Source organism: Pomacea canaliculata, linkage group LG5, assembly GCF_003073045.1.
Source record: "Pomacea canaliculata isolate SZHN2017 linkage group LG5, ASM307304v1, whole genome shotgun sequence".
NCBI lineage: Eukaryota > Metazoa > Mollusca > Gastropoda > Architaenioglossa > Ampullariidae > Pomacea > Pomacea canaliculata.
This window is the reverse complement of record NC_037594.1, coordinates 27,144,737-27,166,673: the sequence shown is the minus strand read 5'-3', so window position 1 is coordinate 27,166,673 and position 21,937 is coordinate 27,144,737. Positions and strand designations below refer to the sequence as shown.

At 40.9% G+C, this 21,937-nt stretch overlaps 1 protein-coding gene across 1 annotated transcript in view; it reads left to right on the top strand.

Annotated features, from left to right (window-relative positions):
• Window positions 1-21,937, top strand: part of LOC112564325 (prolactin-releasing peptide receptor-like) — a 117,944-nt gene that overhangs the window by 40,896 nt on the left and 55,111 nt on the right. Inside the window, exon 3 of the mRNA XM_025239050.1 lies at window positions 20,089-20,200. The gene's annotated coding sequence lies outside the window, so the exon portion shown is untranslated. The remainder of the gene's footprint in view (window positions 1-20,088; window positions 20,201-21,937) is intronic.

The following is a 21,937-nucleotide window of genomic DNA, read 5'->3' as shown; positions in this document are numbered from 1 at the left end:
GGAAGCTTCTACATTGACAGGTAGACGAGGGCAAGAGTAATTTAGTAGCAAGCCTCTTCTTATAAACAAGGTCACCCACGTATTGTTCAGACCGTTCTGGAGAGTCAACCTCCGACTTGCCCCCAAGTCCCATATTTTGGACAATTATTTTAAATAATAAATAAGCATGTTGACCAAAGTTTCAATGTCTCAAGCGTTCGCCCTCCACACACTACTTCACCAGACTTAGTTGGACATTTTCTTGTGGCATGAAACTGAGGGTTTCGTGTCCGTCTGTCTGTTTTTTTTTTAATCATCCATCTCTTTCGTTCGTTTTTCAAGAGGTACAACGGTTGTCCAGCCACAGAACAGATAAGGCAATAATTATCAGTAACACATTAGATGGGTGACAGATTTATTCTAAGAGACTTACTTCGGGTAGACATCTTTTTCTGGTTCACTCCTTGCCTCATCTTCAAGCGCTGGCTGTGAGCTGGGCAGCAAGTCTGGTGGAAAACAGGACAAGAAGGTGTGTAGGACCGGTGGTATCGAACTGCCGGTCTGAAGGCCAAACCGAGATGTGAATTATCGATCATTTAAGGTTTACTGGACCAGAGGAAAACGAATTTAACGTTTGAGACGGTTTGCACAACACGTTTAACTTGAAAAAAACTGAAACCCAGAAAAGCAATAAATGAATGTGGACGAAGGATGGGCATAAGACTTCAGACGTGACTGAAAGCATGCTTCTCGGCGTCCACGAGACTTGAAATGTGACTGAAAGCATGCTTCTATGCAAGACCTACTCACATCCGTTCACTTTACAGCCAGCGATGTTGAAAAATGGTTGATTCTTTTTATTAGGTAATGTAGTTTCTTATGTTGCTAAACTTAATAAAATGTGAGTGAAATATGTAAATAAACTGAAATCTCCTTTGTTGTAAACATTCATCCTTTGTTTAGAAATATATTATTTACATACTACACAAGCACTGACTAAGACCAGTAAATTTACTAAAGATAGGTCAAGTTATTGACGCAGGGAACCAGGAAGAACTATGTTTTTTTGGACAGTAAGAAGCTGTGGAGAAAATGCAGGCAATTTTCTCGCAATTTGCATTCTTGTCCGGAAGGCATGGAAGCCTTTTGTGCTAAACCTGAACGATTTTTGACTCTCGCTAAATATACCCCTCCTTCCTTCCTTTCTGCTTCTCTGCTTGTCATTCCATCCTCTTCCTTTTGTATAAAAGAAGCACACATCAGAGATGCCAGACAGCAGGGACGTATGCTGCCAGTCTGCAACTAATGCTTGCATGCATACATACTTCCACGTATGCACGCCAGCACACAGACAAACACACAAACACACAAACATAACTGAAATGTTGATCTTGTACAGCCACCCACTGTTGATATGAATGTAACCAGCAACATGTAATGTTGATATGGGCCAGATGGCCTCCCTAAAACTGAATAATAATAGTTCATTATTATTATTATTATTATTATTATTATTATTATTATTATTATTATTATTATTCACACATCCGGCTGTTCGTTGGTCAGCCTCTTTGTCATGGCATTACTCAGGGGACTTTAGCATCGTCGGTAACAGTTAATCAAGTTCGTTCAGTTAACATTTATTTTTCTGTCAATTATTTGAACGATTGACAAAGAACCTCTACGGGATTGAGTGGTTTGAAGTATCTTTGTGTGAACTATTTCCCGATCAAATAATTATTTTATGGCCTTTAATGTCAATCTACTTAATTGGTGATATTGATTGGAGTGTGTCTTTGTGAATGCACACCTGTCGATTTCACTGTGTGTTTGTGTGTGTGTGTGTGTTTTGAGTCTTTGGTCTTCATGTTTCCTATTGCCAGGTGTCATCTCATAGTCTACAATTGTCCTTTGTATTTCTTTATACTTTTCTAAAGAGCTAGACAGCAGGTGAGACAATGAGATTATCGACAGGCATGTTGATGAAGAACAATGCTGGTGACTTGAGGCATCAAAAATACGATGATCATTTATTCATCAGCTAAAAGGATGACTACCAGAGCACCCTGTTGCTATGATATTTGAAGAGACCGATTGAAACCGTGATTTTGGTCTCAACAGATGGACTGGAATTGTTAGTACATGCATGAGCCAGCCTGTACTAACAATCATCGCTTCAATGTTTACCAAGCGCCAACTTTCTCATCTGATATTTCAAAGAGATGATGTCTTGATCGTGGTATTGTAAAATATTTGTCGATAAAGACGAGCGGAAGTAGATAAGCTTCTGCGTGATGAGAGACATTTAGATGGTGCGATGGTGGAGAAAGGTTTTGTCGAGGGAGCTCCCACACATCAACATCAAAGGACACGCCAGGACACATCGACCACCTTAAAAGGCGATGTTAACATCGGGAATGAAAGGCGTAGCTGTGGAAACCTACCTGTTTATCGTGTAGGAGTATATGTAAATCTAAACCAAACGGAATTTTCAGTTGAAAATCAGAGAACTTTATGGAACACTGATCGATACGAGAAAAATCCGGACCCAGAGTCAAAAGGCTCTGACTGATGAGTCATCACACAGTCTGAGCTTGACGGAATCGAAAGACAAAAGTAAAGCAGAAAACACGCTTCATGATACGGGAACAAACATTCACCACTTTCTCAAACAAACACTGCCATTTGGACATACATTGATAATTCCGGGCCAGGAACGATAACAAGAATCTAAGAAGACATAATGCATATAATAAATACGGTGAGAGAGGGAAAGAGAAAGGGAGGGAAGATGAAGACGATGACAGATGATTTTTTTTTATAACATAGTAGTGCTGTTGGTCTTGCAGCGAACCACTACCAAAGAGAGAATGATAATACAATCACTGTTGAAGTCCATGTCTGTAAAGACAGAAATTTCAAGAGAAATCGCTGCGTGACTACCTCCAGTACCTGATGCCACTATTCATTGCCTTACTTCAAGAAGGTCCTTCACAGGTAAAACTCTTTTGTTTGCGAAAAAACTGGATCTTTCTTCTGTCTGAAATTTTAGTGCAGGCTAAATGCTTTCAACAAAGCAGGTTTGACGATAGGAGGTCATTGTTAGATAACGCAGCCAATCAGATTCCAGTCTTTTGAAATCTGCAGAGCACCGGAAGTACTGAGGTGGTTGATGGGATGCTAGTGTCACGGCAGCGGAACCCGTAAGCGCATTAAACTCACTGCCGCTTCAGTGGTCGGAGCTCTGTGACCAATTAGATAAAGAGCATTAATTTACCATTTTGAGGACGGATGTTTTAAAGTCTTCAATTAATGGCTGATGGACGGGGTGTGGTCTCAGTTGTTCGAAAAATGAGATGAGAAGATGATGTGACAACACGTCAGGTGCAACCAGAAGTTCACAGATGAACAGCAAAATTATTCTAAAGGTGCTAAGTTCCAATACAATAAATAAAACAAAAATAATTAATGTTTCCTGATATACAAGTTGTTAATGGAATAGATAATTAGTATTTTTCTCAGAAGGAAAACACCGCTTTGCGTTCTTCAAAACCACTAAAATTAATGAATTATAATCTTATTCCTCAGAGAATTTAAGACATAAGCCTTCCGGAAGCGTGCTCACCAGGCTAAGCTCCACTGCAATTCTTGAAAATTCTCAGCCTCGCCATTATTGCATTAAGCTGACACCATTAAGGGATCACATTGATTACCGTGCTATTGTTGGAGAGTCACGGCTTACCTCCAGCTCCCACATTCTCTACTTGGTTGACAAAGCACAAAGTAGTTAATGTAAAACTGAAAACAACGTTAGGAATTCCAGACTTTAAGCCTCAAGATGACACAATAGGTCTCCCCTGGTCTTTTTACTATTTCCCACAATGCACATTGAAAGCCGCTTCCAACGGTAAGGATCTTAGGTTTACTCCTAAAAAGTAATTTCATGTAAATAAGTTTTTTTGATTTAATGTTATGGTAAAGTTTTAACTTTAAAAATTTTTTAAAAAAAGCAAAGCAATCAAGCGCCCACACGAATCCATCTTTTACTGGAATTTTTTCCCTGCGAAACAAAATAAGAGTTGGCGGCCACATTATCCCAGAATGCTTTGGGCAATAAGCCAGACTTGGCATCGAGTGCATTGGGAAAAGGTCTGCCTCATGATGGACGAAAGAACATCAGCCACATCGTGACCGACACGGTAGTGTCAGGGTGTCAAGTGTCGTCACGTGCACGTGACGTCACAGACAGGGACTGTGTCACCACGAACTAATATCCCTGGACTGCTGGCAGAAGATTTTTTCTGCTAAAACGAGGAATTAGACGACATAGCTTCCGGTTTATTCACATTCTTTGTTACGGCTCGCCGAGACAACTTCGCAAGAGGCCAAGAGTGAGTCTCGGCATACAGACATCATCAGTCCATCAATACACGTCCATGACGTCACTCACGCTTGTTCCGGTGTCATGCGCCATCACGTGCAAGGGAATGTCACGCTGACACGTGACGTCACAGGCAGGGGACTGTGTCCCTGACGCTTGGCGTGACAGACACGAGATTGCGTCACGCTGCGCCTGTCACAGACAGGATCGTGTGACATTGACAAAGTCTTCACAGTGACGGGACACGCTCGGGATTAGGATCCAAACCCAAACAGAGCTCGGTGCGGGCCGAAACGTCACGCAGACACGCGAATATCCGAAAGCATGGGAAGATTGATTACTGCTCACTCATGTTTGTGTTGCATGGAAATGAGATAGATATGCCTGTCTCAGCGTGTGTGTGTGTGTGCTCGGCCTGAATGCAACTCCAGTTTGCTAGCGTGCCTTTCTGCTGTTTACATCCTGCCTTCCGCCATGCTGTCTGCCTTTGTGTTACACATGAATGTTTTCCTCTCTCCGTCCGTACGTGTGTGGAGCAGCAGCAATGGAGGAAAGTGAGACGCAAGCGAAGGCACGAGAATAAACTAATTTGATGCTAACAGTCATGAATCTTCATTTCTACAAGCATCTTACAAGAAACTCAGGTTTGCATTTTGTGATGACTCGGTTTGGTCTGACGCCCAACACTGAAAAACTGAAGAACACGCATTTGATGTCTGCTGCTGAATAACTTACTCACCCACAGCCGACGTCTGCAACTAAATAAGTTAGCTCAGACCACTTGAGTCTGGTACTAAATAAGTTAGTAAGTTGATTTGACGAAGCGCAAGGACGAAACACAAACACTTCACCGCAAAAATTACTTTCTTACTAACCGACTTTCCACGAAGCATTGGACACTAACAGGACATGTCCTTAAACATGATCTGCAACTGTCTGTACATCTAAACATTGGACACTAACAGGACATGTCTTTAAACATGATCAGCAACTGTCTGTACATCTGAATGTTGCTCAGCATTTTTCTGTACGAGTAGGAAGCACCGGGCTTCGGCTCTGTCGGGGCTGCTTCGGATACCATCAGTCAACGTCAGCGTCCAAGGTTTTGGGTTCGGCTGACTTCTTGTTTAGCAAACACCATAAAAGGGTGTAAGCTCGAATCGTGCTTGAAAGGCGTGATCTAGTAGTCCCTACCCATGGCCCCGTTCCGCATGCTTTTGCAGTTCAACATGATCAATGGCACGTCAGCCGGAACTGCTAATGTGCATTGAGTGTTGTCACCATCCGCCTTCTGGCCAACATCCTAGGTGCAAAGTAGTCTATCACGTGACAGAAAAAACATCGCTAGGAAAAACTCGATCGTTAAAGGTCAAAGTTGATTATATATATATATCTACGCGCGCATATGCACATGAATTATGGAAGGTTTCTTTGAGGGAAGGAGAGTAAAACATGAGAAATTAAAACTAAACAGCCCTAAATTAAACGAGATTAAGCTACAGGGATGCAAAACACACGAAGGCTTCCAGATAAATTAAATCCATAAATAGAAATAAGTATTAATAAAGACAAAAAAGTTTACACCCCTCATGACGCAAAGACTATATTCGGGAAATAACTCCCCCCCCCCTCCCAAAATAGAATATAGAGCATTCTGTATTCTATTCTTGACTGACATATAACACATAATAATTTATTCCCTTGTTTGGAATAAGTATGAAGTAGTTGCAAGGACTAAGCAAGAAGATATTATTTGAGTTGTGTCTAGGGAGTGAGTGGCGCTCATGCCAAACATCATACTATCACAGCAATCTGGATATCAATAATTCATATATATATATATATTTTTTGTGAAGGACTGAATTTACTCTGTTTTAATAATTTCAAGCAGACACTCCTTCCATACGAAGTGACAGGCCGGAACCAAGCAAAAGTTCTGGTAAACAACTTTCATAATATTTTGCCATCACGCAAACAACAGAGAAGGAAGACAGCAATAACTGATTATGAAGCTTAAATGTTTGTTGTGCACCCGCAAGGAAAGTAGCGGGGTAGGAGACAACAAAGACAGGGAAGTCAAGAATAAAAGTCAGCAATTTCAGGAACTCAAGAACTTTCTCGAAGAAGGGTTAGGAATGAAAATGTCAAAAGGCAACCAGTCTTTGTTTGTATTTGCTTCTGTAACCAGTTCAATTTATTCCAGAACTTGTTTGTTTTCAGATTGCTCTGTATCTGTGTTTTTCATTGTAATGTTCCTTTATCTCCGTTCTGTAGTCAAAGCTATTCTCTTGATAATTTTGGTAATTATTTAGTATTTTACATTAAATTTTAATGGTGTGTTGTACTTGGTGCACGTTAGAGTACGGATAAGGTAAACAACAAAATCTCTTGTACAGTAACTTCTCTTCAGAAAAAATACGATAGCAAAATAATTGCTGTTGACATTTCGTTGCACCTTCGGATAACTTTCAGTTGTGCTAGAAATACACTCGGAATTCAGTAAAAATACACTAATCACTTTCTCTTTAAAGGTGAACAAGATGGGTTTGCACTTTGAATATTACCGCCACCGCTGTTACTTTTAAAGCTGGATTTAACCTTTGTATTCTCTCAACATCCGCAACATGAAACTAGCAATTTGTTGTTGTTTTGAAGTGCCTTAAAAATCCATTTTTCCGGATGCAGTCTTTTACTTTTGTTTTGAAGCAGTTGACGATGTTAAGAGAAAGCAAATGTCTCTTCCCACTGTTTTCATGACCCATGCTACAAGATTCGGTTTGGTCAGCAGGACCTCCACCTTAATGATATCATCCGCATCAAGGGTTCGGGGGGAGCCTTCAAAAGATCCTCTTTACCCTGGTTTATTTTGTCCTTAAAGAAAACAAACGAAGTATTTTGTAAAACAGGCGAAATTGCTTCACTCTTTCTCTAATTAATTAAAATAGATTTTTTTTGTTTCCTCTAGATGCATGCATGGGTTGGTTGCACAACACACACATACACAATATTTTCGCACAAACACTCTTCCTTATTAGACATCCTTCTCTCTTTCTTCTCCCTTTGACACGTTCCTGTACACAACGATTAAAAACCTCTTAACAGAAACTTCGTTTCCATTCTCGTTGCCCAGTTCTCTGTATTTGCTAATTTCTGTTTAACTTCCCTACATGACTTCTTAGCTGGACAGCTGGACGATGAAAACTACTCACCGCATATTGATCTCAACAGTCGTCGGTCCATCACTTATTGTGACACCCGCAGACTCCCCACCCTACCTCCCCGGCCAGGCTTTGACCGAGGGCAGCAGACTCTGATCTCAAGGGTTGTCTTGCTAGGTCCTCGCTGTCTGCTGCCAGAGCTTGCTAACGCATTTCCGCAAAACCGTGCTTTGCTGTCAGGCCTCCTCTGACAATTACCTCTGAACGATGGAGTCCACCGTAGTTTATTGTTTGCTCCACCGTCGCTACGCCCTGCGTCTGTCGTGCGGCTGACGCGACTGTTGTGCTGCTCGAGTCTCAGAAGATGCTTGCCGCCATTGTGGACGTCAGCACTGCCTTTGGTCAACGGGTTTGCGGAAATGAATTATTGAGAGAAATTGTTCGAGACTCTGGCATTGTTGGCCATGGTGGTGGTGTCTGTCGATTCTGATGACGCAGTTGTCCGGGTTTCAGGAAAACGCCGATAATGGTTTATTTCCCCTTCAAAATCACTTTCACCAAAGTGTCTTCACGTGTTTCTTGTGTGATTGCTGCAGGACATACATGACTTTTGTGTGGAAGGCACAGATGATAGGTATATAAGCCATACAAGCGGTCTTGTCGAATCGTGCTTGGCAAGCACCGTACATAAGTCATCAATCTTTCAACAGAATACATGGGTAGATAAAATCACGGAAGAAGAGAAGACGTAGACAAAGTCGTTCAGAAGATGATGACATGTTTGTACGAAACAAACAAATGTCTGCTGCTATCGCCAAGCTTCTACCATTCTCATAAAACTTATTCGACCTCGGAGCCAACTTTCTTTCAGCATCCTTATGAAGTATGTTGACAGGAAATAGTGTGTGTGTGTCGTCTGCAATTTTCTTTATGTGATAAACACAGATACACGCACACGCATGCTCAGTAAGGATCTTATTGGACACACATTCATAGCAATTCATGCACACACCGAACTTTAGTACATTTAAGATCAGTTTATTATTATATATATATTTAGTGAGCTAAGGTGGGGATGTTTAAAGCAAATAAAGTCTTATTTTAACATATTATCATCCATTCTCCAGCCGCAGACATGTTTATGTTTGACAGCCAAGCCTAAAGTTTGGCAAAGTCTCTGAGTGCTTACCTGTCTGATATTTATGTTTATTTATTTTCCCGGATGACGCAGACTGTTGCACTGGGGTTAGTTCGATACAACAGGTATGATAATTTAATTAATGAACTTTACGAATCGACATACCTGGGATTGCATGAAAAAACATCAATCTTTCTTATAATCCGAAGTTGGAGCACACACACAAACACACATACAGAAAATCATTTGCTTCTCAGTACTCGGGCTCTTGTTCAGCCAAAGTGCACCGTAGAGCAAAACCCGTGAACTTTACAGACCCCCTTAATTATATTTCTTTGATGTCTGCGTGACAAATAGAGCAGGCAGTTTGAAGCTCCCTCCTCCCTTTACGACATCAACCCTGCTTTGTGATGGTACAGGTAATTACAAGGCAGGGAGATCACAGGAACTGTACCGCCGACTTCCCCTCACTGCCTGTCTGCAACGCCGGCATCGCATCAAGTTGGTGGTGGTGGTGATGATGATGATGGTGGTGGAGGTTTGACACGCACAGTGTCCTCCATAAGTGGTCACTGTCTCGCGCCAGCGACTCTCCACGTTGCTATGGTTACTTGCGTGCGATCGCCCAGAGGTGAGATGCGTACCGGATTCATTTGCTGTCCCGACTGTTGGCAGACATGATTGGTACGTAGCATGGGAGGAGGTTTAAGGGAGGAGAAATGCTCCCCTCTGTTTGATGAAGACATCTGGAGGCTGCTGAGTTGGAGTCCGCCCACAGCGATAGCAAGATATTCTCCTCTTGACTCTCTGATGATGGAAGAAACACAAACATGAGAGACAGTAAAGTTTTGAAGGTAACTTTTGGCATCACTTGCAGCGGATTTCTGGAAACAGATGTGCAACATATGTCCAATGGCACCAAGGCCAGTTGCGCAACAGTTTATTTCCATTAACTCATCCTGCGTCAGCGAGTGCTCATACACATTCTTACACTTTTTCATTTTTTTCTTTTTTTTTCAAAGCTCATTTTTGTAACCCGCTCGTATTAGCATCACCTGCAAACCTTCACAACAAGAACGAAGATGTAACAAAAAGCAAGTTTTTGCCTCTGCTGTCTTGCTTCAGTAGTTTTCTCGGCAGCAGTCTCCTGTTTGTGTTCCGTTTCGGGTGGCTGACATCTTGACGACAATGTGAACTCTTAGGTCAAAGGTTCATAGATAAATCATTACAAATGTCCAATGTTAGTACCTATGTGTCCAATACACAAACACAGACGAAGGGCGTGTCCAGCTTTTAAGTCTTCATCACAACACAGCCACCGTGGTTGTTATCAAGTGAAAAACATGGTGCGTGATATGGATCAGAAATCAGGAACCTGATCCTCTCTGTGTTGGGACAACTAATTAACATTTAAGCCAACTAATCGCCAGAGAGAGAGGGGAACTAATGTTACAGGCCGAGCGAGTAACTATTGTAATATCATGGCAAGAGAGAGAGAGAGGAAAAGAAAGAAAGCATCTTGAAATCATGTGATTTTAAACGGCAGAATATGGTTTTATTTAAAGAAATGATCTCATTCTAAGAATTTAGAAACCACACTTCAAGGAGAAGATATTTTGACAGCGCAGTAATTAACTTACTTTTTAAAAGCTGCAGGTCAGAAATTTTACAACCACAGCAGGTTAGCTAAGGCCCTCAAGTAATCTCAAATTTGTTTTGTGTAAGATAGGGTGGTTGCTGTTTTGATTACCCGGCTGTCATCACACACAACAGTTCAGACGCCAGGAATTTAGCTGGTGGCGTTAGTAACATCTGCCTTTCTGATATTGGGCTCGTATGGACATTTCTTTGAATCTTTGAAATTTTCCTGTTCAGAGAATCGATCCGCCAGTCAATATTTCAAGTATCGAGGGACTGGAAATTTTCAAGCCTCTGGATGATTTCATCGGTCTTTACTTATCTCCCTTGCATTGATCGTTTGTATGTGGTTGTTAAAAAAATTAATAATTTCAGGACATTCTGTGTCAGCAGGATAGGAAGTTTCTGATGTTTCTTGTCGATTCTGTAGCATTGGCATCATCCACATTCCTGGTTTGCAAGGTTTGCAAGGAAATGACTCTTTAGAGCATCTATATCTCTCCTATCTCTGTCTCTCCTTCAGCATCCTCAGCCCACCCATGTTTGTGCCTTCTTTCTAAATAAATGGTGTCGACAACACCATCACCAAAATAGCCATTGCTATGGAGAAAGAACTTTTCAAAAACTTTTCATCAGCAAATATCAATCCTGGTTTTTGCTTCAGAGTTCTTTTCGACGACAGAATCGAAAAATCTGAAATTTTGTTCTCGAAAGTAAAGAAAATTTGTCTTGAAAACTGATATATATATATAATTAATTAATCAAGAGGAACCGGATAGCTCGGTTCGCACTATAGAGTTAAAATCTTTAATTGCAAGACTCATTTTTAAAAATTATCATCATCCAGGTCATTCCTGGGGATTTCAACCTAATCGTGGAGCCTTCAGAACATGGACCACCGACATTATTTATGTTATTATAAAAAAAAACATGCTCTAGTCTGTCTGTACCGAAGGGAAGATTCCGATCAAAAACAATTATTGCCACACAGCTCTCATCTGATGTGTCAACACCTCGAAAACATTCTGTCTGCACTGAAGAGTATCCGGTTGCTTTCATTGATCAGCAAACCTCTTGTAATTAATTAAGCACAGTTTCCCTGCAAGCTGATAGCTCCATATGTGTCATCGTGTATCCAAAACAAACATTTTCTCTGGGAGAGGATGAACATGGCGTCGTCCGTAATTGGCTTAGAGTACAGGAGGGAGGGGGATAGAGAAAGAGGGAAAGAGTAAAGGTCAGCATTCCATATTTAGTTTCTTGCTGATTTTATGTGATTCTGTTCAATCACAGGAAGTATAAAATAACTGCTCGAAAATCCCCCACGTAAAATGGAGAAAAATTACTCGAAAAAAAATACAAATTGGAAAATAACTGCTTAAAAATCTCGTTGCAAAATTATTTTGTAAAGTACCTTAGCCTGGCGATTAAAGCTCTCGAATTGTGGGTCATCAGTGGGAAGCTAGTCCAGCCCTGCTACCGGAATATTTTGTTTACCCATGTAACCCCAAGATGTCTGATTTGTCAGGGGGAAACGGGATTGACCTGAAGAAAGAAAGAGCTGCGACTGGGTCTCTCTACACACAGTGAACTGCTCATAGTTCACTTCTCCCTAGGGCCGCCACGGTATTGAACAGTTCTCCTCTAACCTTTAAACAACTGATACAAGTTGGGGGAGACGTCACTGTCCGAGGGGAAATCACTAGGTACTGCTTTCCTGTCTGGCTTCTTGGACGCCCCACTTAGCACTCTTTTGTTTTATAATCAGATCCACTGATCTCCCCTTTAAGGCAAAATTCTGCTGGTCTTGTCTTAAAAATACACGCGTGATTTAGCAGCCATATTTGATTATACCGGTGCTTGTGCGTGCGTGTATGTGTGTGGGTGTGAGAGAGAGAAGGCCATTTTGCAAACTGTAATGAAGAAAAAGCTGGTGTATTGTCGTCTGCTGGAGTTAACAGAAAGAAACCAGATGGCCTCACAAGGCATAAAACAAACTTTGATATCATTGGCGTGCCGAATGCCTATATTTTCCTTTCTTCAAGATGCAGTTGCAGACACAGATTTTGTGCCATTGGGATCTCAAACCTCGATGAAACATTCAGTCCATTGCAAGACAATGAAGTCCAAGCTGGATGATACATCCCTAACACCAACATGCGTAACCACGAGTCGCCAAAGATAATAAAGGACAAACACTGATTTCTCCGATAACCTCCTGGTCAACATGACCTTTGGCCCCGAACCATGGTGACAGGAGCAGCTAAGAAACAAGAGTTCAAGTTACATAGAAACAGTTCAGACAGAGTGCCTTACAATGTCTGGCAGGTAAGAAGCATCTCCAGCAAAAGGACACGTGATCTCAAGACGTGAAAAGACACGTGACCAGGCATGAGCAGAACACGTGTTGATGACTTCAAAAGCGAAAGCACAATGAAAGAAGGAAAACAATGAAGAAACCATCCTTTAGTTTGCAGACAAGAGGACTAAGCAGAAGTGATGTGCCTGTAATGATATGTTTTCGTGAAATGATAGGTGTTGACAGCTTCCTGTTATTTTTATTTGTTCTTTGCGCAGTCATAGTGGCATTTCATAAGCTGAGATATTGCTGGAAAACGATTTTCCCCGAATTGACGGAACAAGATGCAACAGAGATAAAAATGGTTTAGGAGCGAATTAAAGAAGAAACAAAGCAAACCAAATACAAACGCAAAAAAGCTATAGCCAGAGAAGCGAAAAGCGTATATCAGAACTGATCTGTTGCCTGATGGGGCTGCCAGCAGCCAAATAATTCACCCCAAGGGATATCAAGGCATAATTATGAGTATCAAGCAATCAATCTGTTACATGTTACATTACTCACACCCTTTCAATTTCCATACGGTGCGCAGTACTGCGGAATAAAATTGTCGAAGACGTGTTTCATGGCCTGTTACCACGAGGTATGTGTGGCGGGTGGAGATTTTGGAAATAACAAAAAAAAAAAAAAAACCAGCACATGCCCACAAAATAAATCGTAACGGCTCTATAGAAGAAAAAGTCGATGACTGATAGTGAAGACTAAGAAAGGAAGAGTTGAGGAGCTGGAACAAGAACAACAAAACAATTTCGAATAGATGTTATCGTGTCCAACGGTTTAAAGGTTAACTCGAGTAAACAACGAACGAAGTGACCTTTCGGGACAAGAAATCATGGCAAGGGTATACCAAGAAAAAACATTGGAAAAGTACATGTGTGATTCATGTCCATGGTTGTTGGAGATTTTTCTGATGACCAGTGCTGGTCACAGAACCTGTTGATAATGTGGGACTGATAAAAGATAAAGAGTTTGTCATAAGATCAGAGGTTGTCGGGTTAGAGAACGGTGGGCATCAACATGTAGGATGCTGTTTGGCTGGATGGCTGGCTGGATGGCGGGAACGTGCTTCCACCTAGAGGTGGGAAAATGAAGGGCAAAGAAAACCAGAGTATGTCGGCCTGCAGGTGTCACACACAAACACACAGGTTCACCCACTGCAGTGGTCACGAATGAGTCACTACCCTACCAGACACCCTAAGTCAGTCAACCTCCACAATCACCAAACCACAGTCCCAACCAGACCTCTTGTCCCCTCCCTCTCCTGGTTGCCCAAACTCGGAGGACACCGTGTTTACGTCTGCGTTAACCCTGGCGTAATTCCTCCTGAAGTGAGCACTGCTCTGTGTCTAGTCGCAAACACATCCCACTTCCGGCAAAATGGCCGGATCGATGATGATGTCAGCAGAGAAGCGATTCCTCTAGTGACATCGCCTCTTGAAGCTGAAGTCATCAGTCTCAGAATAGAGGACAGTTCTTATGCTGCGGGGGCTTCCTGGGTATCGACCACCAGCGGCTGATAGCATCTTTACAGGACACTGAAGCATGTGTATATCGGCGGCTCGGAAGTTCTCTTTTTAGTAAGGAGTCCATTTTAAAGACCAACTGCTCAAGGCTTTCATTTTATAAGGATAATTGCTGAAGGAGTTGTATCAAGTCTGACTGTCAAATGTGTAGCTGTACATAAACACTGGTTCGGTCAAAATTTTATTGGAGGTATACTGATATGTGTGTAGTTATTCCTTACCGACTGTCAAAGTCGAATGGAGGGAAGTGGTGACATCATGAGAACGAGTTTGATTTTTGATACTGAAGAGACAGAGGGAGGAGGGGGCAAGAGAGGAGCGGGGATGTAGGATATTGGATTATGTATTAGATTATTGAAATCCGTTGCAATAATTCAATCATCTCATTGGCTATAAAGAAAAGTTCATTAAAAAGACAACAGTCTGGGGACAATACAGAAAACTGCCTCTGTTAACAGGAAACATTTATAACAATAAAACCTTTAAATATATTCATTAATGACTTTTAAAATATATAATTAACTATTCAGAATCTTCTTCATTAAAAGACTTATAAGTACATGAATTTGTTGCTTAGATTGGTTTTTATTTTCTTGTCAGCACTTAGCAACTTCCTGTTTCAAAGGTTGAAAAAGCATCAATACACAAATTAATGTTGTAACAACAGTGTGGCCTCTACTCAGACCGAGTGCTTTCCCTGCTTCGTTGTAATCAAGTCTCAGACTGACAATCACGAGCCATTGGTATAAACTTGAGGATGGTTATCACTTATATTACAATGTCTCGCTCTCTGCCTCCATGTGTACGTCGCCCGAACACCGCAAACACGGGAAACACTCACAACAACCAAAGCATCAGTCGTCACGTGACGGGAAACACGTGATCTGAGACAAAGCTCCTGACGCCAGGCACACCTCAAGACGTGATTTGTGACCACGTGATATGGCGACCATGACCTCAGACAGTGATAATCATGACGTGGATGACCAATGGCTCACGTGACATGGAGCAGCAATCACGACAAATGGATCCTGGACCACTGATACCCTTCTGTCCTGCCTCTCGTCCTGCTCCTGGCGCCTCGGACCTTCCGCCCGCCACACGAGAATGTGATGATGCGCTGTTAGGCCGCTTCTCATTAGCCCAAGATTTGCATCACAGATTCCCTCGTGCGCTGAGGTGATGCTGGCAAAATCTTGCTGCAAGGAAGCTTCGATCATAATTATTGACATCAGCAGGCACCAGCTGCTCTCGCTTCCAGACCGCAGCCTCGCTCTGGAACGGAAGCATTTTGCTAGAGATGAAAGTTTAATACTGAATCAACGCTATTACATGACCTTTTCGGGCAAACGGCTCGATGGCCAACGAGGACCTTATTTGAATTTCGCTATGACCTTTCCGTTCTAGACTGATGACTTGTTGATTAGTCAGCGAGAGATGCTTTATGTGGAATTCATCGCAAGGCTGTGAGTTTAATCACAGGCAGCAGGTTGTCGCTTGGGAGGATGTGGAGTTATCGGAGGCGATCTAAAGAAAAATAATGTTCAGAAGATTCAGGGAACAATGATAGAAGTCTTCAATGTCTTACAGAATGACAGAAAACTACAGACACATCACGTAGTGGTAGGAGAGAATACATCGGAAGAAACAGAGAGAGAGATTGATTAATTGTTTATTCATTCAAGGGCGATTGACCGTTATAAGAGGGAGTAAACGACAATGATAATACTGTCTTACATTAAAAATACATAGATATGAAGGCTAGAACTGCAAAAATGCCTTCAAAAACAATTGCTGAGATTTATCTTCGACTGTCGACTTTCTAAATTAAAAAGAATGAATAAGATACAAAGCCAAAGTCTTTAAAAAAAAGTTCATTTGTTGAAGCAAATAACAAACTCATTGTAAAACAGAGAAAGAGAGAGGGAATTCTAGTGAAAAAGCATAGACAACGAGTGTGTGGACTTCGAGTTATTGAACAGTTATGGTGGCTCTATTTTGTGTTTTAACATAGCTTACGATTCTTAGAATCCTACATTTCTTAGAAATGTTTGAAATTGTTTTCTGCGGTCTGATTGATCACCATCAACCTGCAATGAGTAAACAGCTACTTCACTCTTTCTCTCTTCAATACCTCCACGGTACACGCTGACCTCTGAGTAAACTGATCGCAGCATGGGACTGAAGTCCACTCACTCACTTTACATATTGACAATGTTTACATTTGTATTTGTATTGCATTTACTGTACTGAAAGTAGATTTCTAGTTTCCGCTCAAATATGAAATTTCACTCTCTATTATACCCTCTGAAACATTATCCTCCTCCTCCCATTCTTTAAAATGTAGTAGGTAGATGTGATGATAAGAAATACAGTATCAGATCACACATTTTGATTAATGTTATATGTCTTTATTATGCACAGTATAAAGCATGTGCAGATGTAGTATTTTTATTTAACAAACGCACATCAGGCAAGTTTATGTGGACAACATACAAACAAGCCTGAAATCGGAGGCAAATAAAACAAGAAGCGATGTCGATGGTGGAGTGAGAAGACAAAGGGAGGAAAAAGAAAGATAAATGAGCGACACGACGATGGCAATAAAAATCTTCCATTAGAGGCTATATGTTTATGCCACAAAGAATTCTTTTTGTGAGAAAATAATTACTTTGTAGACCTACTATTTACGATGTTGTGAAGAAAAGGGCAAAAGGTAACTGCACACTGTGCTCTAGTCTCGTTCCTATCTATATATATATAAGTAATTAAAGTGTTTTATGAATCAAAGCAGACAATACCCTGTCTGTGTACTTCACTAGTGTGGTAATTGTTTTCCTCGTTCAGACAAAAATTTCTAGTAAACTATTTTAAATTGTTTTTCTGTTTATGTAGACGTTTTAAAAAAAGTTCTATTGAGTTAATTTTCTTTTTTTATCCTGTGAACATATAATAAGCCGTTAGGAACTTCTGCAGAAAAGGGATATGTCGAGAAACAAATCCCACATCCTGTTTACCCCGAGAACAAAGGTGAAGCCCATATATGTCTTCATCTGGACATTAAAAGAAAATCGGTTTATGAACAGGTTGTAATTTTTGTTTCTATGAGGTTTTAGTTACAATAACACCCTGATAAGATAATGGTCCAGAGAGGATCTTGCCCACACGTTCTTGCTATTAGTGTAGTTTCAAGCCAAAAACAAAGCAGAAAGTCGAGTATTTCAGGAATAAAATGATCTGGGAAATAAGCACAATCTGAAGACGGAGTTCTAGAAGGAGTATTAATGTTATTATATATTAGAGTGTAACACGCAATATCATTATTAAGAAATGACATTTTCTCTGGCACGCGCTGTGAAGTGACAGGCCGAGGGAGTAGGAGCTCTAGAGATTCCATTTTTTCCGCTTTGACTGCTTCCGAAAACGTCATTACTGCTGGAGGTGGTTGCAGGGTTGACAAAGAATATTATCAAGAAATAGGCAATTTCCTGTAGATGGCGCTGTGGGGTATCACGATGAAAACAGTAGGTCTAAAAACCAGGGCAGCCCGTGACATGACAAAGGGTTGGACAAAGTGTGGACCGTGACAGATGGCTTGCTTTTGTAGCTGTAGAAGCAGAATTTCTTACCATTGCTTCTTATAAATTGTGAGATTAGCTGAAGAAAAAAATCAACATACATGAACATACACACCAGATGAACACAATGCTGCCATCGATTGAATTCAGTGTACATGAACCGTATCTGAAGTTACTTTGTAAATAATAATCCATTCAAATAACTTCTATACATGTGTACAGCAGGACACATGAAAGTTAAAATACAACACATCTGTACCAGGATATGCAATACAGTAATAAGTAGAACAAACACACACTGACATACAGACAACCAAACACTACTGAACACTCTGTGGCCAAAGGTTTGCAAAGCACACAAGCCAGTTATTGCCATCTCCTTTTTTCAGAATCATGAACATAAAAGACCAAATTGCGCAATTTGCTTTTTATTTGTACTGCAGAACAGTTTTTCATGTCATGTTGATAACCATCGACTTCTTTCTCCTATTTATCTCTTATGTCAACATAAAGGGGCTCAAAAATAATGCACGTCTAAATTATCTGCCCTAAATGGACAATGGTGGACTACATCATGCTGAGCAAAACGGTTCCTCTGGCAATTAATTTCTGAAACATCAATTGTAAACCGAACATGGGCCTTCTCTAAAATAAATCTTGACTATACTGTCCACATATAATTCCCTCCTGCATGCAGATTTTAGAATTATTATATGAGTCACATTGGGAAGTATTTTTGAAACGTGTACCAGTCCCAACAAAAAACATTTCTAAACTTGTTAGGAGAGTGAATGAGAGAGGGAAACATCAACACCCGGACAGCTTGAGGAGGGTGCGATTTTAAAAGACTCATACTCACCCCAGTGGGGACTAATCAAGGTCAATAAAAGACAGCCAGACATCAAAGGGGAAAGTCGGTTTGGCGTGAAGGTAGTGCTGGGAGGAGTCTGTACAAGTGAAGGTCTTGGCCAATCAGGCAAATGCCAGGCGCGTGCATTTCTCTCGCGAACATCGTCCTGGGTCGAAAAGGACCGAGCTTGTCATGATGTCTTTATCTCCCATCCAGGCAGACAGGGTCGGGGGAGGACTGGGTGGGTGAGGTGAGGGGAGGGGCAGGAAGAGGCCTGAGGTCGTCGAGAGTAGTGAGTGTGGCTGGCGGGTTGGGGAGGGACACCTACGACTGCTTCTACTTCGTCTGGAAAAGCTTGTTGGCGTTAAAATTGACCTCTGCAGGTTGGCCGGAGTCATTGAGTGGTATAAAGCTGAAAGAGGAAAGATGCTAAACTCCATCACATTTGATTCACTGGAAGGTTTTAGTGAGGCGATCGCTGCTCGTAAAACTTCTTCGATCCCTTTAGCAGGGCTGCCAAAGGAACCTGCAAGTAGGAAGGTACCAAATTTTCCTGGCATCCTTTAGCTGAAACACTTAGAACTTTAGACAGAATATGAACACAAAACGGGATGAACATTAAATTTAATGCAAAATGCAATCAGCCTATTCCTATCTGTGTATAAATTTCACAAAATTTCAAGAGAACTAATGCGTATTTTAGTCGTGCGATCGTTTTACCCTGTGCAGCCTTTAATGATCTGTCTTGCCTTAAGTTGACCTTTGACCGGATCGAGAATAGACAGCGAGGAGCGTTCTGAAACGAGTCTGCTGACACAGGAGCAAGCAGCGAAACATATGAAGAAATTTATTTTCTTACAAGGTCCCACTATCTACCCTCTTGCACCTTGCTCAGACATGGTGTGTATCTAGTCACACTCCAGCAATACAACTCATCATATGAGCCGCTAATTGTTACTAGGGGAGGGGGACAGTGTGAGGGACACGCTGCAAACAAATATTTGTTTACAGTTTTGAAATACCACAGATCCTAATAACTCACACAAGTCATAAATCCAAACAGGATTGGAGTAGAACCAGGGCATTGAAATCAAATTTTAAAGCCCTCTAGCCTTAAAATATTGGCATCGGTGTTTTTAGTGTGTTATGTCCTTGCTAAAATAATGAATGAAATGGAGATTGCGCTTAATTTTTGTTCATTTTTTTATAAATTTATTTTCATCCTGTATGCGACTTTTCTTAAAACTGTGTTAAATGTGCATTTCTTACCAAGTTGGTCGAGACCTCCTGGCTCAGCATAACACCACGAATCTTTGCACAAACAACTTAGAATCCATTGCGTACAAAACCATCACGATAAAAGATAAAGGTGAATATTTTACAAATTAAAATAGGCGGACTACCACATACATAATCTATTTTTTAAAGACCTTTCACTGTTTCAATAATTATAAAAGATTAATAAATTATGTTCATGTCTTTAGGTGCAAGGACAGACACCAGAAGACCGGAAGTCCATAAGGGCAAACTACCAAGACAGGACAGAATATCATAGTTTGGAACCATTTGCCCTCCAACTACAGATCTTCAAACAAGGTAAACAACATTTCAACCTTTCTTTGTCTCAGTATGCACGTGGGAGGATGTTGGTGGTGAAAGACTGAGAAAAGAAGACAAGATGGGAAATTTTATGTTGAAATTTTTTTTTACTTACATGCAACAATGGAATAACATGAGTTATTTTAGGAAACAATGTTTCAGGTTTTTTGATATTCAGGTCTTGATTTAAAGAGACATATAACTGTGCAGGGAATCTTCCCACACATTAAAAACAGATATAATCCTTTGTTTACTGTCATAAAGCTTCTGTGCTGTGAAGAGCAAACAGACGCCCTAAAGTCAGTAATGTGTTCCAATACTTTCAGCATTTACAATGGACGATCGGTTTTACAAACATAGTTTGAGATAAATGTTCAATACAATGTTACTTGTCTGCTTATGCAAAAGCTAATAAAAATCACAAGTTGTTGCATTTAAATATGTGAAAATTTCACTCAAGTTAATTTAACAAGGCCGACAAGAGGTCTTCACAAAGCCGAACAAAGCAGATGGTGTTTGAAAAGGTTTAAAGCAACTAAAGAACCAGGCACTCATAGTAGGACTTAGTTAAGGAAAGGGTGTAAAGAGAGCGAACGAAAGAAAAAGAGAGAATAATATTTAATAAGCGTAAACTCGATTTATGTGGCTGGTGGGAGATACCCCACCCGTTAGATAAAAATGATAAAGTGTAGAATATATACCGCTGCTGATAGTGAATTTCTTGTTGAGAGTGACAGAATATTCGCATCATAAATCTCTCCCGCAGACAGAGCCCTCGTTTTTATTAGCAGTGCACGAAGCACCGCGCGTGTTTTGCTGCAATAAACATCATAATTATTAATTGTGAGTCTTCTTCTGGACACGAACACGCACCAATTAGTTCGAGCTCAGCCGGGTCCAGAAGCCACTCAACGAAGCATGTTGTGTTCTCAGCGCTCGATGGTGGTGCCACCTCCGCTCGGGCGTCTGGTGGTGATAATGTATGACAGCTTGCTGATACACGGGGAGTGAGTAGTCTTCAGCTTCAGACGGTCCAGGCTGCCAGGCCTGTGGTAAAGCAACTACAAGAGAGCTGATAAGGCAGCTGGCAGAGAGGAGAGGTGTGTGTGTGTGTGAAGATTGAGACAGAAAGAAAGAGAAAAAAAAAATCTTCAGCGTTCTTAGACAAATGTCCTTTTAAAAGGGTAATGGCAAAACTTGAAGCAGCATTATAAATTTAGTGATGTTCCTTTACCCAACTGGCCAGAGGGTGACTGTTCTTCGTTACTTTTATTCTTCCCCGTTTATCTGCCTCACGTTCTGTGTCTGTTATTGATCTGTGCATCTGCCACGCCATGTGCCGTGTCCTGAACCACTTGTCTTCATTACTGGACCATTTTATTTCTACCTCCATATCTGCGCCATTTTCCATTACATAGCACTTAGATCCTCTATCCTCAGGGTCGATTTCAGATTCCTTTTTCTAAAACAATTTTACAAATGACCCTAGAAAGTTTTGATGTCGAGCTGTCACAGCGAGTTTCAGCAGTAAGGACAGTCCTGACATTGTGAAATGCAAAATGCTAATCTTCGTTGACCGTTTGTGTGATGCTAAATCAGGGTGGAACGATACTTTATATCTGAAACAGCTAGACCACCCCACCAAAGATTGCGAGTTCAGGTTTCACAGAAACGTCATAATTAATAATAATAATAATAATAATAATAATAATAATAATAATAATAATAATATTA